At 51.3% G+C, this 14798-nt stretch overlaps 31 non-coding genes across 31 annotated transcripts; 24 read left to right on the forward strand and 7 right to left on the reverse strand.

Annotated features, from left to right (window-relative positions):
• Nucleotides 1-229: 229 nt before the first annotated feature.
• Nucleotides 230-301, reverse strand: Trnag-ucc (transfer RNA glycine (anticodon UCC)). The gene has a single exon. It is a non-coding gene; the product is annotated as a tRNA-Gly (tRNA).
• Nucleotides 302-620: 319 nt separating this feature from the next.
• On the forward strand, nt 621-691 carry Trnag-gcc (transfer RNA glycine (anticodon GCC)). The gene has a single exon. It is a non-coding gene; the product is annotated as a tRNA-Gly (tRNA).
• Nucleotides 692-986: 295 nt separating this feature from the next.
• Trnam-cau (transfer RNA methionine (anticodon CAU)) lies at nt 987-1059 on the forward strand. Its single transcript has one exon. It is a non-coding gene; the product is annotated as a tRNA-Met (tRNA).
• A 423-nt stretch (nt 1060-1482) lies between these two features.
• On the forward strand, nt 1483-1554 carry Trnae-cuc (transfer RNA glutamic acid (anticodon CUC)). Its single transcript has one exon. It is a non-coding gene; the product is annotated as a tRNA-Glu (tRNA).
• Nucleotides 1555-1807: 253 nt separating this feature from the next.
• On the forward strand, nt 1808-1881 carry Trnai-aau (transfer RNA isoleucine (anticodon AAU)). The gene has a single exon. It is a non-coding gene; the product is annotated as a tRNA-Ile (tRNA).
• Nucleotides 1882-2631: 750 nt separating this feature from the next.
• On the reverse strand, nt 2632-2703 carry Trnag-ucc (transfer RNA glycine (anticodon UCC)). The gene has a single exon. It is a non-coding gene; the product is annotated as a tRNA-Gly (tRNA).
• Nucleotides 2704-3022: 319 nt separating this feature from the next.
• Trnag-gcc (transfer RNA glycine (anticodon GCC)) lies at nt 3023-3093 on the forward strand. Its single transcript has one exon. It is a non-coding gene; the product is annotated as a tRNA-Gly (tRNA).
• Nucleotides 3094-3388: 295 nt separating this feature from the next.
• Trnam-cau (transfer RNA methionine (anticodon CAU)) lies at nt 3389-3461 on the forward strand. Its single transcript has one exon. It is a non-coding gene; the product is annotated as a tRNA-Met (tRNA).
• A 423-nt stretch (nt 3462-3884) lies between these two features.
• On the forward strand, nt 3885-3956 carry Trnae-cuc (transfer RNA glutamic acid (anticodon CUC)). Its single transcript has one exon. It is a non-coding gene; the product is annotated as a tRNA-Glu (tRNA).
• A 253-nt stretch (nt 3957-4209) lies between these two features.
• Trnai-aau (transfer RNA isoleucine (anticodon AAU)) lies at nt 4210-4283 on the forward strand. The gene has a single exon. It is a non-coding gene; the product is annotated as a tRNA-Ile (tRNA).
• A 750-nt stretch (nt 4284-5033) lies between these two features.
• Nucleotides 5034-5105, reverse strand: Trnag-ucc (transfer RNA glycine (anticodon UCC)). The gene has a single exon. It is a non-coding gene; the product is annotated as a tRNA-Gly (tRNA).
• A 318-nt stretch (nt 5106-5423) lies between these two features.
• On the forward strand, nt 5424-5494 carry Trnag-gcc (transfer RNA glycine (anticodon GCC)). Its single transcript has one exon. It is a non-coding gene; the product is annotated as a tRNA-Gly (tRNA).
• A 295-nt stretch (nt 5495-5789) lies between these two features.
• On the forward strand, nt 5790-5862 carry Trnam-cau (transfer RNA methionine (anticodon CAU)). The gene has a single exon. It is a non-coding gene; the product is annotated as a tRNA-Met (tRNA).
• A 423-nt stretch (nt 5863-6285) lies between these two features.
• On the forward strand, nt 6286-6357 carry Trnae-cuc (transfer RNA glutamic acid (anticodon CUC)). Its single transcript has one exon. It is a non-coding gene; the product is annotated as a tRNA-Glu (tRNA).
• Nucleotides 6358-6610: 253 nt separating this feature from the next.
• Nucleotides 6611-6684, forward strand: Trnai-aau (transfer RNA isoleucine (anticodon AAU)). Its single transcript has one exon. It is a non-coding gene; the product is annotated as a tRNA-Ile (tRNA).
• A 750-nt stretch (nt 6685-7434) lies between these two features.
• Nucleotides 7435-7506, reverse strand: Trnag-ucc (transfer RNA glycine (anticodon UCC)). Its single transcript has one exon. It is a non-coding gene; the product is annotated as a tRNA-Gly (tRNA).
• Nucleotides 7507-7825: 319 nt separating this feature from the next.
• On the forward strand, nt 7826-7896 carry Trnag-gcc (transfer RNA glycine (anticodon GCC)). The gene has a single exon. It is a non-coding gene; the product is annotated as a tRNA-Gly (tRNA).
• A 295-nt stretch (nt 7897-8191) lies between these two features.
• Nucleotides 8192-8264, forward strand: Trnam-cau (transfer RNA methionine (anticodon CAU)). Its single transcript has one exon. It is a non-coding gene; the product is annotated as a tRNA-Met (tRNA).
• Nucleotides 8265-8687: 423 nt separating this feature from the next.
• Trnae-cuc (transfer RNA glutamic acid (anticodon CUC)) lies at nt 8688-8759 on the forward strand. The gene has a single exon. It is a non-coding gene; the product is annotated as a tRNA-Glu (tRNA).
• A 253-nt stretch (nt 8760-9012) lies between these two features.
• Nucleotides 9013-9086, forward strand: Trnai-aau (transfer RNA isoleucine (anticodon AAU)). The gene has a single exon. It is a non-coding gene; the product is annotated as a tRNA-Ile (tRNA).
• Nucleotides 9087-9836: 750 nt separating this feature from the next.
• Trnag-ucc (transfer RNA glycine (anticodon UCC)) lies at nt 9837-9908 on the reverse strand. The gene has a single exon. It is a non-coding gene; the product is annotated as a tRNA-Gly (tRNA).
• A 319-nt stretch (nt 9909-10227) lies between these two features.
• Trnag-gcc (transfer RNA glycine (anticodon GCC)) lies at nt 10228-10298 on the forward strand. The gene has a single exon. It is a non-coding gene; the product is annotated as a tRNA-Gly (tRNA).
• A 295-nt stretch (nt 10299-10593) lies between these two features.
• Nucleotides 10594-10666, forward strand: Trnam-cau (transfer RNA methionine (anticodon CAU)). The gene has a single exon. It is a non-coding gene; the product is annotated as a tRNA-Met (tRNA).
• Nucleotides 10667-11089: 423 nt separating this feature from the next.
• Nucleotides 11090-11161, forward strand: Trnae-cuc (transfer RNA glutamic acid (anticodon CUC)). Its single transcript has one exon. It is a non-coding gene; the product is annotated as a tRNA-Glu (tRNA).
• A 253-nt stretch (nt 11162-11414) lies between these two features.
• Trnai-aau (transfer RNA isoleucine (anticodon AAU)) lies at nt 11415-11488 on the forward strand. Its single transcript has one exon. It is a non-coding gene; the product is annotated as a tRNA-Ile (tRNA).
• Nucleotides 11489-12238: 750 nt separating this feature from the next.
• Nucleotides 12239-12310, reverse strand: Trnag-ucc (transfer RNA glycine (anticodon UCC)). The gene has a single exon. It is a non-coding gene; the product is annotated as a tRNA-Gly (tRNA).
• A 319-nt stretch (nt 12311-12629) lies between these two features.
• Nucleotides 12630-12700, forward strand: Trnag-gcc (transfer RNA glycine (anticodon GCC)). Its single transcript has one exon. It is a non-coding gene; the product is annotated as a tRNA-Gly (tRNA).
• Nucleotides 12701-12995: 295 nt separating this feature from the next.
• Trnam-cau (transfer RNA methionine (anticodon CAU)) lies at nt 12996-13068 on the forward strand. Its single transcript has one exon. It is a non-coding gene; the product is annotated as a tRNA-Met (tRNA).
• A 423-nt stretch (nt 13069-13491) lies between these two features.
• Trnae-cuc (transfer RNA glutamic acid (anticodon CUC)) lies at nt 13492-13563 on the forward strand. Its single transcript has one exon. It is a non-coding gene; the product is annotated as a tRNA-Glu (tRNA).
• A 253-nt stretch (nt 13564-13816) lies between these two features.
• Nucleotides 13817-13890, forward strand: Trnai-aau (transfer RNA isoleucine (anticodon AAU)). Its single transcript has one exon. It is a non-coding gene; the product is annotated as a tRNA-Ile (tRNA).
• A 748-nt stretch (nt 13891-14638) lies between these two features.
• On the reverse strand, nt 14639-14710 carry Trnag-ucc (transfer RNA glycine (anticodon UCC)). The gene has a single exon. It is a non-coding gene; the product is annotated as a tRNA-Gly (tRNA).
• Nucleotides 14711-14798: the final 88 nt, after the last annotated feature.

Below are 14798 nucleotides of genomic sequence, written 5' to 3' on the forward strand. Positions count from 1 at the left end.
CGCCCGCCTCGCCATACCTCTCTCAGTCGTTTTGCGTGCTTGTCCTTTTTATATAGGCCGATTGGAGAGCGTCAGCTCTCGCGTCAGACGAGCAAAGTCGAGACAAGTCGAGACTCAAGGTGAATCGACGCACACGCTATAGGGTGGCCTGCAGCGAGTAAGATGGGGAAAGAAACATTAATTGAAGGACGCGTGGCAAAAGTACTCATACGCAAAAGTAAAAGCCGGCTGCGGTGGCCGGGAATCGAACCCGGATCAACTGCTTGGAAGGCAACTATGCTGACCATTACACCACCACCGCACGGTTTCCGTCCGCGCACGCCGCGCTGTGTCTGCTTCCGCCTGTCGTCGGCGGCTCAAGGTGGTCGTAGCTGTAGGAGCATTACGGGGTAGGCGAGCGCATCCAGACAGCGTCTCTACGCACATTTCGCGTCCTTTGGCAAGAGTCGTCGCGTGCGTGCGCCGCAAGAGTACTTAGGCGATCGCGTTTGGGCGTCATTTTTAAGCAGTGCAGTGCAGGATTCAGCGTCTGTAGCATTCTCTCGAGAGGATGCGACGGCGCTGGACGGCAGTCCCACTTTCCCCACAGACGTCTGCCGCGGAAAGCACCAGGAAGCTGAGCATCGGTGGTTCAGTGGTAGAATGCTCGCCTGCCACGCGGGCGGCCCGGGTTCGATTCCCGGCCGATGCATCATTTTGTTTTTTCTCCGATAGTGGTGCTGCGTGTCTTTCGCACTCGAACTGCGTGAGCCATGAGAATGAACCGTGGTATTTCCGTGTGGAAATAACCAAACATGCAGCGCGCACGACTGCTCGTTTGGACTCTTATGTGCTATTGTACATACTGGCGTCGGCCTAGCATCGCAAGTTGCCCGTCGCGCCGGGAATGGACGTGTAGCAACTGAAAAAAATGAGCCAGGAAGTGCAGACTCTCTACCCCTGGTATTTGGTAGTTACAGAGATTCCAGAAGGCGTGGCGGTCACTTGCCTCGGTAGCGCAGTAGGCAGCGCGTAAGTCTCATAATCTTAAGGTCGTGAGTTCGATCTTCACCCGGGGCATTTAATTTACTTTCGTCCACAGCTAAATTGACGGCTCTGGGGTTTGCGAAGGAGCGAAACACTTCGTACTTTGTTATCCACAAGGCTTCAACGACTCAGCGTGATAATGTTTACTTCCCGTTATTACTACCTGCAGTTCTTACGAAAAATTTTCAAGGAACAATGTACTAGTAATAAAACTGAATTTCGTACGATATAACGTGTAAAGTCACACAATGTATGACCTGCTGTATGATGACAGGCAGCAGGTCTTTACTTGCGAAATAAGTAAATAAATATTACTACTTACAGCTTTGCTTTTCCTCCTACCCCTGTAACAACGAGGCATAAAGCAATGGATTGTGACTTTTGACATGGGCGCGCGAAAAGGTGCTCGCAAACAGGGAAAGTGCGACACGGAAAGCGAGGAGAAAAATGTGCACGTCCGGTGTGGTCTAGTGGCTAGGATACCTGGCTCTCACCCAGGAGGCCCGGGTTCGATTCCCGGTACCGGAACGGAATTTTTTCGGAAAAAATCACGACAAGTTTTGACCCTGCGAAAGGCTGTTTCACGTCCTCCTCGCATTATAGCTACTGGTTCATTAACGTCAGCTGAAAACAGCCGAGAGAAACGGGCAAGCAATGAAATTACTACGAGCAGCGGAATAAAGAAGAGACGCTGGTCCACTGTTGGACTGCTACCATAGAAATGTTACATGGCAATACGCAGAGCAATTCCCGCGAAGCGATGGAAGGCTGTCTGCACCGAGGCCCGTTAGCTCAGTTGGTTAGAGCGTCGTGCTAATAACGCGAAGGTCGTGGGTTCGATCCCCCCACGGGCCACTACGATTTCACTCTTTCAAAAAGGCAGCGCCGATTTCGGCGGGGAAGTATGGTGACAAAGAAATCGTCACATTGTGTGGGAACTGATAGGGGACCAGAACGCGACTTGTCGGGACGCGCTAAAACACTTCACTGGTCACAGCACGGTGAACGCACAGTTTCTCGTCCGATCACCGCTACTGCGCGAAACTGGACGTTGTCAGTGCTTGGGCGGGTGACCGCCTGCGAACACACGGCACTGCCGATAGTTTCAATTCGTATTTCTCTTTCCTCTTCGGTTTCGGAGCTGCAGCGCTATTCGGTCAAGGGCACTGGCGCCACATTTTGCCTCTCGGTATGCCAAGTCGCGCCGTGCGGCCACAGTGAAATGAAGGAGCGTGTTGAAAAATTTTCAACAAAGAAAAAAAAAAAAAGAAATCTACTAGTAATAAAACTGAATTTGTCTGACAGAACATGTAAAATCAGATAATACATGATAACAGGCAGCAGGTATTTACTTGAGGCATAAGTAATGTGGTGCCCGCCCGCCTCGCCATACCTCTCTCAGTCGTTTTGCGTGCTTGTCCTTTTTATATAGGCCGATTGGAGAGCGTCAGCTCTCGCGTCAGACGAGCAAAGTCGAGACAAGTCGAGACTCAAGGTGAATCGACGCACACGCTATAGGGTGGCCTGCAGCGAGTAAGATGGGGAAAGAAACATTAATTGAAGGACGCGTGGCAAAAGTACTCATACGCAAAAGTAAAAGCCGGCTGCGGTGGCCGGGAATCGAACCCAGATCAACTGCTTGGAAGGCAACTATGCTGACCATTACACCACCACCGCACGGTTTCCGTCCGCGCACGCCGCGCTGTGTCTGCTTCCGCCTGTCGTCGGCGGCTCAAGGTGGTCGTAGCTGTAGGCGCATTACGGGGTAGGCGAGCGCATCCAGACAGCGTCTCTACGCACATTTCGCGTCCTTTGGCAAGAGTCGTCGCGTGCGTGCGCCGCAAGAGTACTTAGGCGATCGCGTTTGGGCGTCATTTTTAAGCAGTGCAGTGCAGGATTCAGCGTCTGTAGCATTCTCTCGAGAGGATGCGACGGCGCTGGACGGCAGTCCCACTTTCCCCACAGACGTCTGCCGCGGAAAGCACCAGGAAGCTGAGCATCGGTGGTTCAGTGGTAGAATGCTCGCCTGCCACGCGGGCGGCCCGGGTTCGATTCCCGGCCGATGCATCATTTTGTTTTTTCTCCGATAGTGGTGCTGCGTGTCTTTCGCACTCGAACTGCGTGAGCCATGAGAATGAACCGTGGTATTTCCGTGTGGAAATAACCAAACATGCAGCGCGCACGACTGCTCGTTTGGACTCTTATGTGCTATTGTACATACTGGCGTCGGCCTAGCATCGCAAGTTGCCTGTCGCGCCGGGAATGGACGTGTAGCAACTGAAAAAAATGAGCCAGGAAGTGCAGACTCTCTACCCCTGGTATTTGGTAGTTACAGAGATTCCAGAAGGCGTGGCGGTCACTTGCCTCGGTAGCGCAGTAGGCAGCGCGTAAGTCTCATAATCTTAAGGTCGTGAGTTCGATCTTCACCCGGGGCATTTAATTTACTTTCGTCCACAGCTAAATTGACGGCTCTGGGGTTTGCGAAGGAGCGAAACACTTCGTGCTTTGTTATCCACAAGGCTTCAACGACTCAGCGTGATAATGTTTACTTCCCGTTATTACTACCTGCAGTTCTTACGAAAAATTTTCAAGGAACAATGTACTAGTAATAAAACTGAATTTCGTACGATATAACGTGTAAAGTCACACAATGTATGACCTGCTGTATGATGACAGGCAGCAGGTCTTTACTTGCGAAATAAGTAAATAAATATTACTACTTACAGCTTTGCTTTTCCTCCTACCCCTGTAACAACGAGGCATAAAGCAATGGATTGTGACTTTTGACATGGGCGCGCGAAAAGGTGCTCGCAAACAGGGAAAGTGCGACACGGAAAGCGAGGAGAAAAATGTGCACGTCCGGTGTGGTCTAGTGGCTAGGATACCTGGCTCTCACCCAGGAGGCCCGGGTTCGATTCCCGGTACCGGAACGGAATTTTTTCGGAAAAAATCACGACAAGTTTTGACCCTGCGAAAGGCTGTTTCACGTCCTCCTCGCATTATAGCTACTGGTTCATTAACGTCAGCTGAAAACAGCCGAGAGAAACGGGCAAGCAATGAAATTACTACGAGCAGCGGAATAAAGAAGAGACGCTGGTCCACTGTTGGACTGCTACCATAGAAATGTTACATGGCAATACGCAGAGCAATTCCCGCGAAGCGATGGAAGGCTGTCTGCACCGAGGCCCGTTAGCTCAGTTGGTTAGAGCGTCGTGCTAATAACGCGAAGGTCGTGGGTTCGATCCCCCCACGGGCCACTACGATTTCACTCTTTCAAAAAGGCAGCGCCGATTTCGGCGGGGAAGTATGGTGACAAAGAAATCGTCACATTGTGTGGGAACTGATAGGGGACCAGAACGCGACTTGTCGGGACGCGCTAAAACACTTCACTGGTCACAGCACGGTGAACGCACAGTTTCTCGTCCGATCACCGCTACTGCGCGAAACTGGACGTTGTCAGTGCTTGGGCGGGTGACCGCCTGCGAACACACGGCACTGCCGATAGTTTCAATTCGTATTTCTCTTTCCTCTTCGGTTTCGGAGCTGCAGCGCTATTCGGTCAAGGGCACTGGCGCCACATTTTGCCTCTCGGTATGCCAAGTCGCGCCGTGCGGCCACAGTGAAATGAAGGAGCGTGTTGAAAAATTTTCAACAAAGAAAAAAAAAAAAAGAAATCTACTAGTAATAAAACTGAATTTGTCTGACAGAACATGTAAAATCAGATAATACATGATAACAGGCAGCAGGTATTTACTTGAGGCATAAGTAATGTGGTGCCCGCCCGCCTCGCCATACCTCTCTCAGTCGTTTTGCGTGCTTGTCCTTTTTATATAGGCCGATTGGAGAGCGTCAGCTCTCGCGTCAGACGAGCAAAGTCGAGACAAGTCGAGACTCAAGGTGAATCGACGCACACGCTATAGGGTGGCCTGCAGCGAGTAAGATGGGGAAAGAAACATTAATTGAAGGACGCGTGGCAAAAGTACTCATACGCAAAAGTAAAAGCCGGCTGCGGTGGCCGGGAATCGAACCCGGATCAACTGCTTGGAAGGCAACTATGCTGACCATTACACCACCACCGCATGGTTTCCGTCCGCGCACGCCGCGCTGTGTCTGCTTCCGCCTGTCGTCGGCGGCTCAAGGTGGTCGTAGCTGTAGGCGCATTACGGGGTAGGCGAGCGCATCCAGACAGCGTCTCTACGCACATTTCGCGTCCTTTGGCAAGAGTCGTCGCGTGCGTGCGCCGCAAGAGTACTTAGGCGATCGCGTTTGGGCGTATTTTTAAGCAGTGCAGTGCAGGATTCAGCGTCTGTAGCATTCTCTCGAGAGGATGCGACGGCGCTGGACGGCAGTCCCACTTTCCCCACAGACGTCTGCCGCGGAAAGCACCAGGAAGCTGAGCATCGGTGGTTCAGTGGTAGAATGCTCGCCTGCCACGCGGGCGGCCCGGGTTCGATTCCCGGCCGATGCATCATTTTGTTTTTTCTCCGATAGTGGTGCTGCGTGTCTTTCGCACTCGAACTGCGTGAGCCATGAGAATGAACCGTGGTATTTCCGTGTGGAAATAACCAAACATGCAGCGCGCACGACTGCTCGTTTGGACTCTTATGTGCTATTGTACATACTGGCGTCGGCCTAGCATCGCAAGTTGCCTGTCGCGCCGGGAATGGACGTGTAGCAACTGAAAAAAATGAGCCAGGAAGTGCAGACTCTCTACCCCTGGTATTTGGTAGTTACAGAGATTCCAGAAGGCGTGGCGGTCACTTGCCTCGGTAGCGCAGTAGGCAGCGCGTAAGTCTCATAATCTTAAGGTCGTGAGTTCGATCTTCACCCGGGGCATTTAATTTACTTTCGTCCACAGCTAAATTGACGGCTCTGGGGTTTGCGAAGGAGCGAAACACTTCGTACTTTGTTATCCACAAGGCTTCAACGACTCAGCGTGATAATGTTTACTTCCCGTTATTACTACCTGCAGTTCTTACGAAAAATTTTCAAGGAACAATGTACTAGTAATAAAACTGAATTTCGTACGATATAACGTGTAAAGTCACACAATGTATGACCTGCTGTATGATGACAGGCAGCAGGTCTTTACTTGCGAAATAAGTAAATAAATATTACTACTTACAGCTTTGCTTTTCCTCCTACCCCTGTAACAACGAGGCATAAAGCAATGGATTGTGACTTTTGACATGGGCGCGCGAAAAGGTGCTCGCAAACAGGGAAAGTTTGACACGGAAAGCGAGGAGAAAAATGTGCACGTCCGGTGTGGTCTAGTGGCTAGGATACCTGGCTCTCACCCAGGAGGCCCGGGTTCGATTCCCGGTACCGGAACGGAATTTTTTCGGAAAAAATCACGACAAGTTTTGACCCTGGGAAAGGCTGTTTCACGTCCTCCTCGCATTATAGCTACTGGTTCATTAACGTCAGCTGAAAACAGCCGAGAGAAACGGGCAAGCAATGAAATTACTACGAGCAGCGGAATAAAGAAGAGACGCTGGTCCACTGTTGGACTGCTACCATAGAAATGTTACATGGCAATACGCAGAGCAATTCCCGCGAAGCGATGGAAGGCTGTCTGCACCGAGGCCCGTTAGCTCAGTTGGTTAGAGCGTCGTGCTAATAACGCGAAGGTCGTGGGTTCGATCCCCCCACGGGCCACTACGATTTCACTCTTTCAAAAAGGCAGCGCCGATTTCGGCGGGGAAGTATGGTGACAAAGAAATCGTCACATTGTGTGGGAACTGATAGGGGACCAGAACGCGACTTGTCGGGACGCGCTAAAACACTTCACTGGTCACAGCACGGTGAACGCACAGTTTCTCGTCCGATCACCGCTACTGCGCGAAACTGGACGTTGTCAGTGCTTGGGCGGGTGACCGCCTGCGAACACACGGCACTGCCGATAGTTTCAATTCGTATTTCTCTTTCCTCTTCGGTTTCGGAGCTGCAGCGCTATTCGGTCAAGGGCACTGGCGCCACATTTTGCCTCTCGGTATGCCAAGTCGCGCCGTGCGGCCACAGTGAAATGAAGGAGCGTGTTGAAAAATTTTCAACAAAGAAAAAAAAAAAAAGAAATCTACTAGTAATAAAACTGAATTTGTCTGACAGAACATGTAAAATCAGATAATACATGATAACAGGCAGCAGGTATTTACTTGAGGCATAAGTAATGTGGTGCCCGCCCGCCTCGCCATACCTCTCTCAGTCGTTTTGCGTGCTTGTCCTTTTTATATAGGCCGATTGGAGAGCGTCAGCTCTCGCGTCAGACGAGCAAAGTCGAGACAAGTCGAGACTCAAGGTGAATCGACGCACACGCTATAGGGTGGCCTGCAGCGAGTAAGATGGGGAAAGAAACATTAATTGAAGGACGCGTGGCAAAAGTACTCATACGCAAAAGTAAAAGCCGGCTGCGGTGGCCGGGAATCGAACCCGGATCAACTGCTTGGAAGGCAACTATGCTGACCATTACACCACCACCGCACGGTTTCCGTCCGCGCACGCCGCGCTGTGTCTGCTTCCGCCTGTCGTCGGCGGCTCAAGGTGGTCGTAGCTGTAGGCGCATTACGGGGTAGGCGAGCGCATCCAGACAGCGTCTCTACGCACATTTCGCGTCCTTTGGCAAGAGTCGTCGCGTGCGTGCGCCGCAAGAGTACTTAGGCGATCGCGTTTGGGCGTCATTTTTAAGCAGTGCAGTGCAGGATTCAGCGTCTGTAGCATTCTCTCGAGAGGATGCGACGGCGCTGGACGGCAGTCCCACTTTCCCCACAGACGTCTGCCGCGGAAAGCACCAGGAAGCTGAGCATCGGTGGTTCAGTGGTAGAATGCTCGCCTGCCACGCGGGCGGCCCGGGTTCGATTCCCGGCCGATGCATCATTTTGTTTTTTCTCCGATAGTGGTGCTGCGTGTCTTTCGCACTCGAACTGCGTGAGCCATGAGAATGAACCGCGGTATTTCCGTGTGGAAATAACCAAACATGCAGCGCGCACGACTGCTCGTTTGGACTCTTATGTGCTATTGTACATACTGGCGTCGGCCTAGCATCGCAAGTTGCCTGTCGCGCCGGGAATGGACGTGTAGCAACTGAAAAAAATGAGCCAGGAAGTGCAGACTCTCTACCCCTGGTATTTGGTAGTTACAGAGATTCCAGAAGGCGTGGCGGTCACTTGCCTCGGTAGCGCAGTAGGCAGCGCGTAAGTCTCATAATCTTAAGGTCGTGAGTTCAATCCTCACCCGGGGCATTTAATTTACTTTCGTCCACAGCTAAATTGACGGCTCTGGGGTTTGCGAAGGAGCGAAACACTTCGTACTTTGTTATCCACAAGGCTTCAACGACTCAGCGTGATAATGTTTACTTCCCGTTATTACTACCTGCAGTTCTTACGAAAAATTTTCAAGGAACAATGTACTAGTAATAAAACTGAATTTCGTACGATATAACGTGTAAAGTCACACAATGTATGACCTGCTGTATGATGACAGGCAGCAGGTCTTTACTTGCGAAATAAGTAAATAAATATTACTACTTTCAGCTTTGCTTTTCCTCCTACCCCTGTAACAACGAGGCATAAAGCAATGGATTGTGACTTTTGACATGGGCGCGCGAAAAGGTGCTCGCAAACAGGGAAAGTGCGACACGGAAAGCGAGGAGAAAAATGTGCACGTCCGGTGTGGTCTAGTGGCTAGGATACCTGGCTCTCACCCAGGAGGCCCGGGTTCGATTCCCGGTACCGGAACGGAATTTTTTCGGAAAAAATCACGACAAGTTTTGACCCTGCGAAAGGCTGTTTCACGTCCTCCTCGCATTATAGCTACTGGTTCATTAACGTCAGCTGAAAACAGCCGAGAGAAACGGGCAAGCAATGAAATTACTACGAGCAGCGGAATAAAGAAGAGACGCTGGTCCACTGTTGGACTGCTACCATAGAAATGTTACATGGCAATACGCAGAGCAATTCCCGCGAAGCGATGGAAGGCTGTCTGCACCGAGGCCCGTTAGCTCAGTTGGTTAGAGCGTCGTGCTAATAACGCGAAGGTCGTGGGTTCGATCCCCCCACGGGCCACTACGATTTCACTCTTTCAAAAAGGCAGCGCCGATTTCGGCGGGGAAGTATGGTGACAAAGAAATCGTCACATTGTGTGGGAACTGATAGGGGACCAGAACGCGACTTGTCGGGACGCGCTAAAACACTTCACTGGTCACAGCACGGTGAACGCACAGTTTCTCGTCCGATCACCGCTACTGCGCGAAACTGGACGTTGTCAGTGCTTGGGCGGGTGACCGCCTGCGAACACACGGCACTGCCGATAGTTTCAATTCGTATTTCTCTTTCCTCTTCGGTTTCGGAGCTGCAGCGCTATTCGGTCAAGGGCACTGGCGCCACATTTTGCCTCTCGGTATGCCAAGTCGCGCCGTGCGGCCACAGTGAAATGAAGGAGCGTGTTGAAAAATTTTCAACAAAGAAAAAAAAAAAAAGAAATCTACTAGTAATAAAACTGAATTTGTCTGACAGAACATGTAAAATCAGATAATACATGATAACAGGCAGCAGGTATTTACTTGAGGCATAAGTAATGTGGTGCCCGCCCGCCTCGCCATACCTCTCTCAGTCGTTTTGCGTGCTTGTCCTTTTTATATAGGCCGATTGGAGAGCGTCAGCTCTCGCGTCAGACGAGCAAAGTCGAGACAAGTCGAGACTCAAGGTGAATCGACGCACACGCTATAGGGTGGCCTGCAGCGAGTAAGATGGGGAAAGAAACATTAATTGAAGGACGCGTGGCAAAAGTACTCATACGCAAAAGTAAAAGCCGGCTGCGGTGGCCGGGAATCGAACCCGGATCAACTGCTTGGAAGGCAACTATGCTGACCATTACACCACCACCGCACGGTTTCCGTCCGCGCACGCCGCGCTGTGTCTGCTTCCGCCTGTCGTCGGCGGCTCAAGGTGGTCGTAGCTGTAGGCGCATTACGGGGTAGGCGAGCGCATCCAGACAGCGTCTCTACGCACATTTCGCGTCCTTTGGCAAGAGTCGTCGCGTGCGTGCGCCGCAAGAGTACTTAGGCGATCGCGTTTGGGCGTCATTTTTAAGCAGTGCAGTGCAGGATTCAGCGTCTGTAGCATTCTCTCGAGAGGATGCGACGGCGCTGGACGGCAGTCCCACTTTCCCCACAGACGTCTGCCGCGGAAAGCACCAGGAAGCTGAGCATCGGTGGTTCAGTGGTAGAATGCTCGCCTGCCACGCGGGCGGCCCGGGTTCGATTCCCGGCCGATGCATCATTTTGTTTTTTCTCCGATAGTGGTGCTGCGTGTCTTTCGCACTCGAACTGCGTGAGCCATGAGAATGAACCGTGGTATTTCCGTGTGGAAATAACCAAACATGCAGCGCGCACGACTGCTCGTTTGGACTCTTATGTGCTATTGTACATACTGGCGTCGGCCTAGCATCGCAAGTTGCCTGTCGCGCCGGGAATGGACGTGTAGCAACTGAAAAAAATGAGCCAGGAAGTGCAGACTCTCTACCCCTGGTATTTGGTAGTTACAGAGATTCCAGAAGGCGTGGCGGTCACTTGCCTCGGTAGCGCAGTAGGCAGCGCGTAAGTCTCATAATCTTAAGGTCGTGAGTTCGATCTTCACCCGGGGCATTTAATTTACTTTCGTCCACAGCTAAATTGACGGCTCTGGGGTTTGCGAAGGAGCGAAACACTTCGTACTTTGTTATCCACAAGGCTTCAACGACTCAGCGTGATAATGTTTACTTCCCGTTATTACTACCTGCAGTTCTTACGAAAAATTTTCAAGGAACAATGTACTAGTAATAAAACTGAATTTCGTACGATATAACGTGTAAAGTCACACAATGTATGACCTGCTGTATGATGACAGGCAGCAGGTCTTTACTTGCGAAATAAGTAAATAAATATTACTACTTACAGCTTTGCTTTTCCTCCTACCCCTGTAACAACGAGGCATAAAGCAATGGATTGTGACTTTTGACATGGGCGCGCGAAAAGGTGCTCGCAAACAGGGAAAGTGCGACACGGAAAGCGAGGAGAAAAATGTGCACGTCCGGTGTGGTCTAGTGGCTAGGATACCTGGCTCTCACCCAGGAGGCCCGGGTTCGATTCCCGGTACCGGAACGGAATTTTTTCGGAAAAAATCACGACAAGTTTTGACCCTGGGAAAGGCTGTTTCACGTCCTCCTCGCATTATAGCTACTGGTTCATTAACGTCAGCTGAAAACAGCCGAGAGAAACGGGCAAGCAATGAAATTACTACGAGCAGCGGAATAAAGAAGAGACGCTGGTCCACTGTTGGACTGCTACCATAGAAATGTTACATGGCAATACGCAGAGCAATTCCCGCGAAGCGATGGAAGGCTGTCTGCACCGAGGCCCGTTAGCTCAGTTGGTTAGAGCGTCGTGCTAATAACGCGAAGGTCGTGGGTTCGATCCCCCCACGGGCCACTACGATTTCACTCTTTCAAAAAGGCAGCGCCGATTTCGGCGGGGAAGTATGGTGACAAAGAAATCGTCACATTGTGTGGGAACTGATAGGGGACCAGAACGCGACTTGTCGGGACGCGCTAAAACACTTCACTGGTCACAGCACGGTGAACGCACAGTTTCTCGTCCGATCACCGCTACTGCGCGAAACTGGACGTTGTCAGTGCTTGGGCGGGTGACCGCCTGCGAACACACGGCACTGCCGATAGTTTCAATTCGTATTTCTCTTTCCTCTTCGGTTTCGGAGCTGCAGCGCTATTCGGTCAAGGGCACTGGCGCCACATTTTGCCTCTCGGTATGCCAAGTCGCGCCGTGCGGCCACAGTGAAATGAAGGAGCGTGTTGAAAAATTTTCAACAAAGAAAAAAAAAAAAAGAAATCTACTAGTAATAAAACTGAATTTGTCTGACAGAACATGTAAAATCAGATAATACATGATAACAGGCAGCAGGTATTTACTTGAGGCATAAGTAATGTGGTGCCCGCCCGCCTCGCCATACCTCTCTCAGTCGTTTTGCGTGCTTGTCCTTTTTATATAGGCCGATTGGAGAGCGTCAGCTCTCGCGTCAGACGAGCAAAGTCGAGACAAGTCGAGACTCAAGGTGAATCGACGCACACGCTATAGGGTGGCCTGCAGCGAGTAAGATGGGGAAAGAAACATTAATTGAAGGACGCGTGGCAAAAGTACTCATACGCAAAAGTAAAAGCCGGCTGCGGTGGCCGGGAATCGAACCCGGATCAACTGCTTGGAAGGCAACTATGCTGACCATTACACCACCACCGCACGATTTCCGTCCGCGCACGCCGCGCTGTGTCTGCTTCCGCCTGTCGTCGGCGGCTCAAGGTGGTCGTAGCTGTAGGCGCATTACGGGGTAGGCGAGCGCATCCAGACAGCGTCTCTACGCACATTTCGCGTCCTTTGGCAAGAGTCGTCGCGTGCGTGCGCCGCAAGAGTACTTAGGCGATCGCGTTTGGGCGTCATTTTTAAGCAGTGCAGTGCAGGATTCAGCGTCTGTAGCATTCTCTCGAGAGGATGCGACGGCGCTGGACGGCAGTCCCACTTTCCCCACAGACGTCTGCCGCGGAAAGCACCAGGAAGCTGAGCATCGGTGGTTCAGTGGTAGAATGCTCGCCTGCCACGCGGGCGGCCCGGGTTCGATTCCCGGCCGATGCATCATTTTGTTTTTTCTCCGATAGTGGTGCTGCGTGTCTTTCGCACTCGAACTGCGTGAGCCATGAGAATGAACCGTGGTATTTCCGTGTGGAAATAACCAAACATGCAGCGCGCACGACTGCTCGTTTGGACTCTTATGTGCTATTGTACATACTGGCGTCGGCCTAGCATCGCAAGTTGCCTGTCGCGCCGGGAATGGACGTGTAGCAACTGAAAAAAATGAGCCAGGAAGTGCAGACTCTCTACCCCTGGTATTTGGTAGTTACAGAGATTCCAGAAGGCGTGGCGGTCACTTGCCTCGGTAGCGCAGTAGGCAGCGCGTAAGTCTCATAATCTTAAGGTCGTGAGTTCGATCTTCACCCGGGGCATTTAATTTACTTTCGTCCACAGCTAAATTGACGGCTCTGGGGTTTGCGAAGGAGCGAAACACTTCGTACTTTGTTATCCACAAGGCTTCAACGACTCAGCGTGATAATGTTTACTTCCCGTTATTACTACCTGCAGTTCTTACGAAAAATTTTCAAGGAACAATGTACTAGTAATAAAACTGAATTTCGTACGATATAACGTGTAAAGTCACACAATGTATGACCTGCTGTATGATGACAGGCAGCAGGTCTTTACTTGCGAAATAAGTAAATAAATATTACTACTTACAGCTTTGCTTTTCCTCCTACCCCTGTAACAACGAGGCATAAAGCAATGGATTGTGACTTTTGACATGGGCGCGCGAAAAGGTGCTCGCAAACAGGGAAAGTGCGACACGGAAAGCGAGGAGAAAAATGTGCACGTCCGGTGTGGTCTAGTGGCTAGGATACCTGGCTCTCACCCAGGAGGCCCGGGTTCGATTCCCGGTACCGGAACGGAATTTTTTCGGAAAAAATCACGACAAGTTTTGACCCTGGGAAAGGCTGTTTCACGTCCTCCTCGCATTATAGCTACTGGTTCATTAACGTCAGCTGAAAACAGCCGAGAGAAACGGGCAAGCAATGAAATTACTACGAGCAGCGGAATAAAGAAGAGACGCTGGTCCACTGTTGGACTGCTACCATAGAAATGTTACATGGCAATACGCAGAGCAATTCCCGCGAAGCGATGGAAGGCTGTCTGCACCGAGGCCCGTTAGCTCAGTTGGTTAGAGCGTCGTGCTAATAACGCGAAGGTCGTGGGTTCGATCCCCCCACGGGCCACTACGATTTCACTCTTTCAAAAAGGCAGCGCCGATTTCGGCGGGGAAGTATGGTGACAAAGAAATCGTCACATTGTGTGGGAACTGATAGGGGACCAGAACGCGACTTGTCGGGACGCGCTAAAACACTTCACTGGTCACAGCACGGTGAACGCACAGTTTCTCGTCCGATCACCGCTACTGCGCGAAACTGGACGTTGTCAGTGCTTGGGCGGGTGACCGCCTGCGAACACACGGCACTGCCGATAGTTTCAATTCGTATTTCTCTTTCCTCTTCGGTTTCGGAGCTGCAGCGCTATTCGGTCAAGGGCACTGGCGCCACATTTTGCCTCTCGGTATGCCAAGTCGCGCCGTGCGGCCACAGTGAAATGAAGGAGCGTGTTGAAAAATTTTCAACAAAGAAAAAAAAAAAGAAATCTACTAGTAATAAAACTGAATTTGTCTGACAGAACATGTAAAATCAGATAATACATGATAACAGGCAGCAGGTATTTACTTGAGGCATAAGTAATGTGGTGCCCGCCCGCCTCGCCATACCTCTCTCAGTCGTTTTGCGTGCTTGTCCTTTTTATATAGGCCGATTGGAGAGCGTCAGCTCTCGCGTCAGACGAGCAAAGTCGAGACAAGTCGAGACTCAAGGTGAATCGACGCACACGCTATAGGGTGGCCTGCAGCGAGTAAGATGGGGAAAGAAACATTAATTGAAGGACGCGTGGCAAAAGTACTCATACGCAAAAGTAAAAGCCGGCTGCGGTGGCCGGGAATCGAACCCGGATCAACTGCTTGGAAGGCAACTATGCTGACCATTACACCACCACCGCACGGTTTCCGTCCGCGCACGCCGCGCTGTGTCTGCTTCCCGCCTGTCGTCGGCGGCTCAAGGTGGTCGTAGCTGTAGGCGCATTACGG

Source organism: Schistocerca cancellata, unplaced genomic scaffold (genome assembly GCF_023864275.1).
Source record: "Schistocerca cancellata isolate TAMUIC-IGC-003103 unplaced genomic scaffold, iqSchCanc2.1 HiC_scaffold_1083, whole genome shotgun sequence".
Lineage (NCBI taxonomy): Eukaryota > Metazoa > Arthropoda > Insecta > Orthoptera > Acrididae > Schistocerca > Schistocerca cancellata.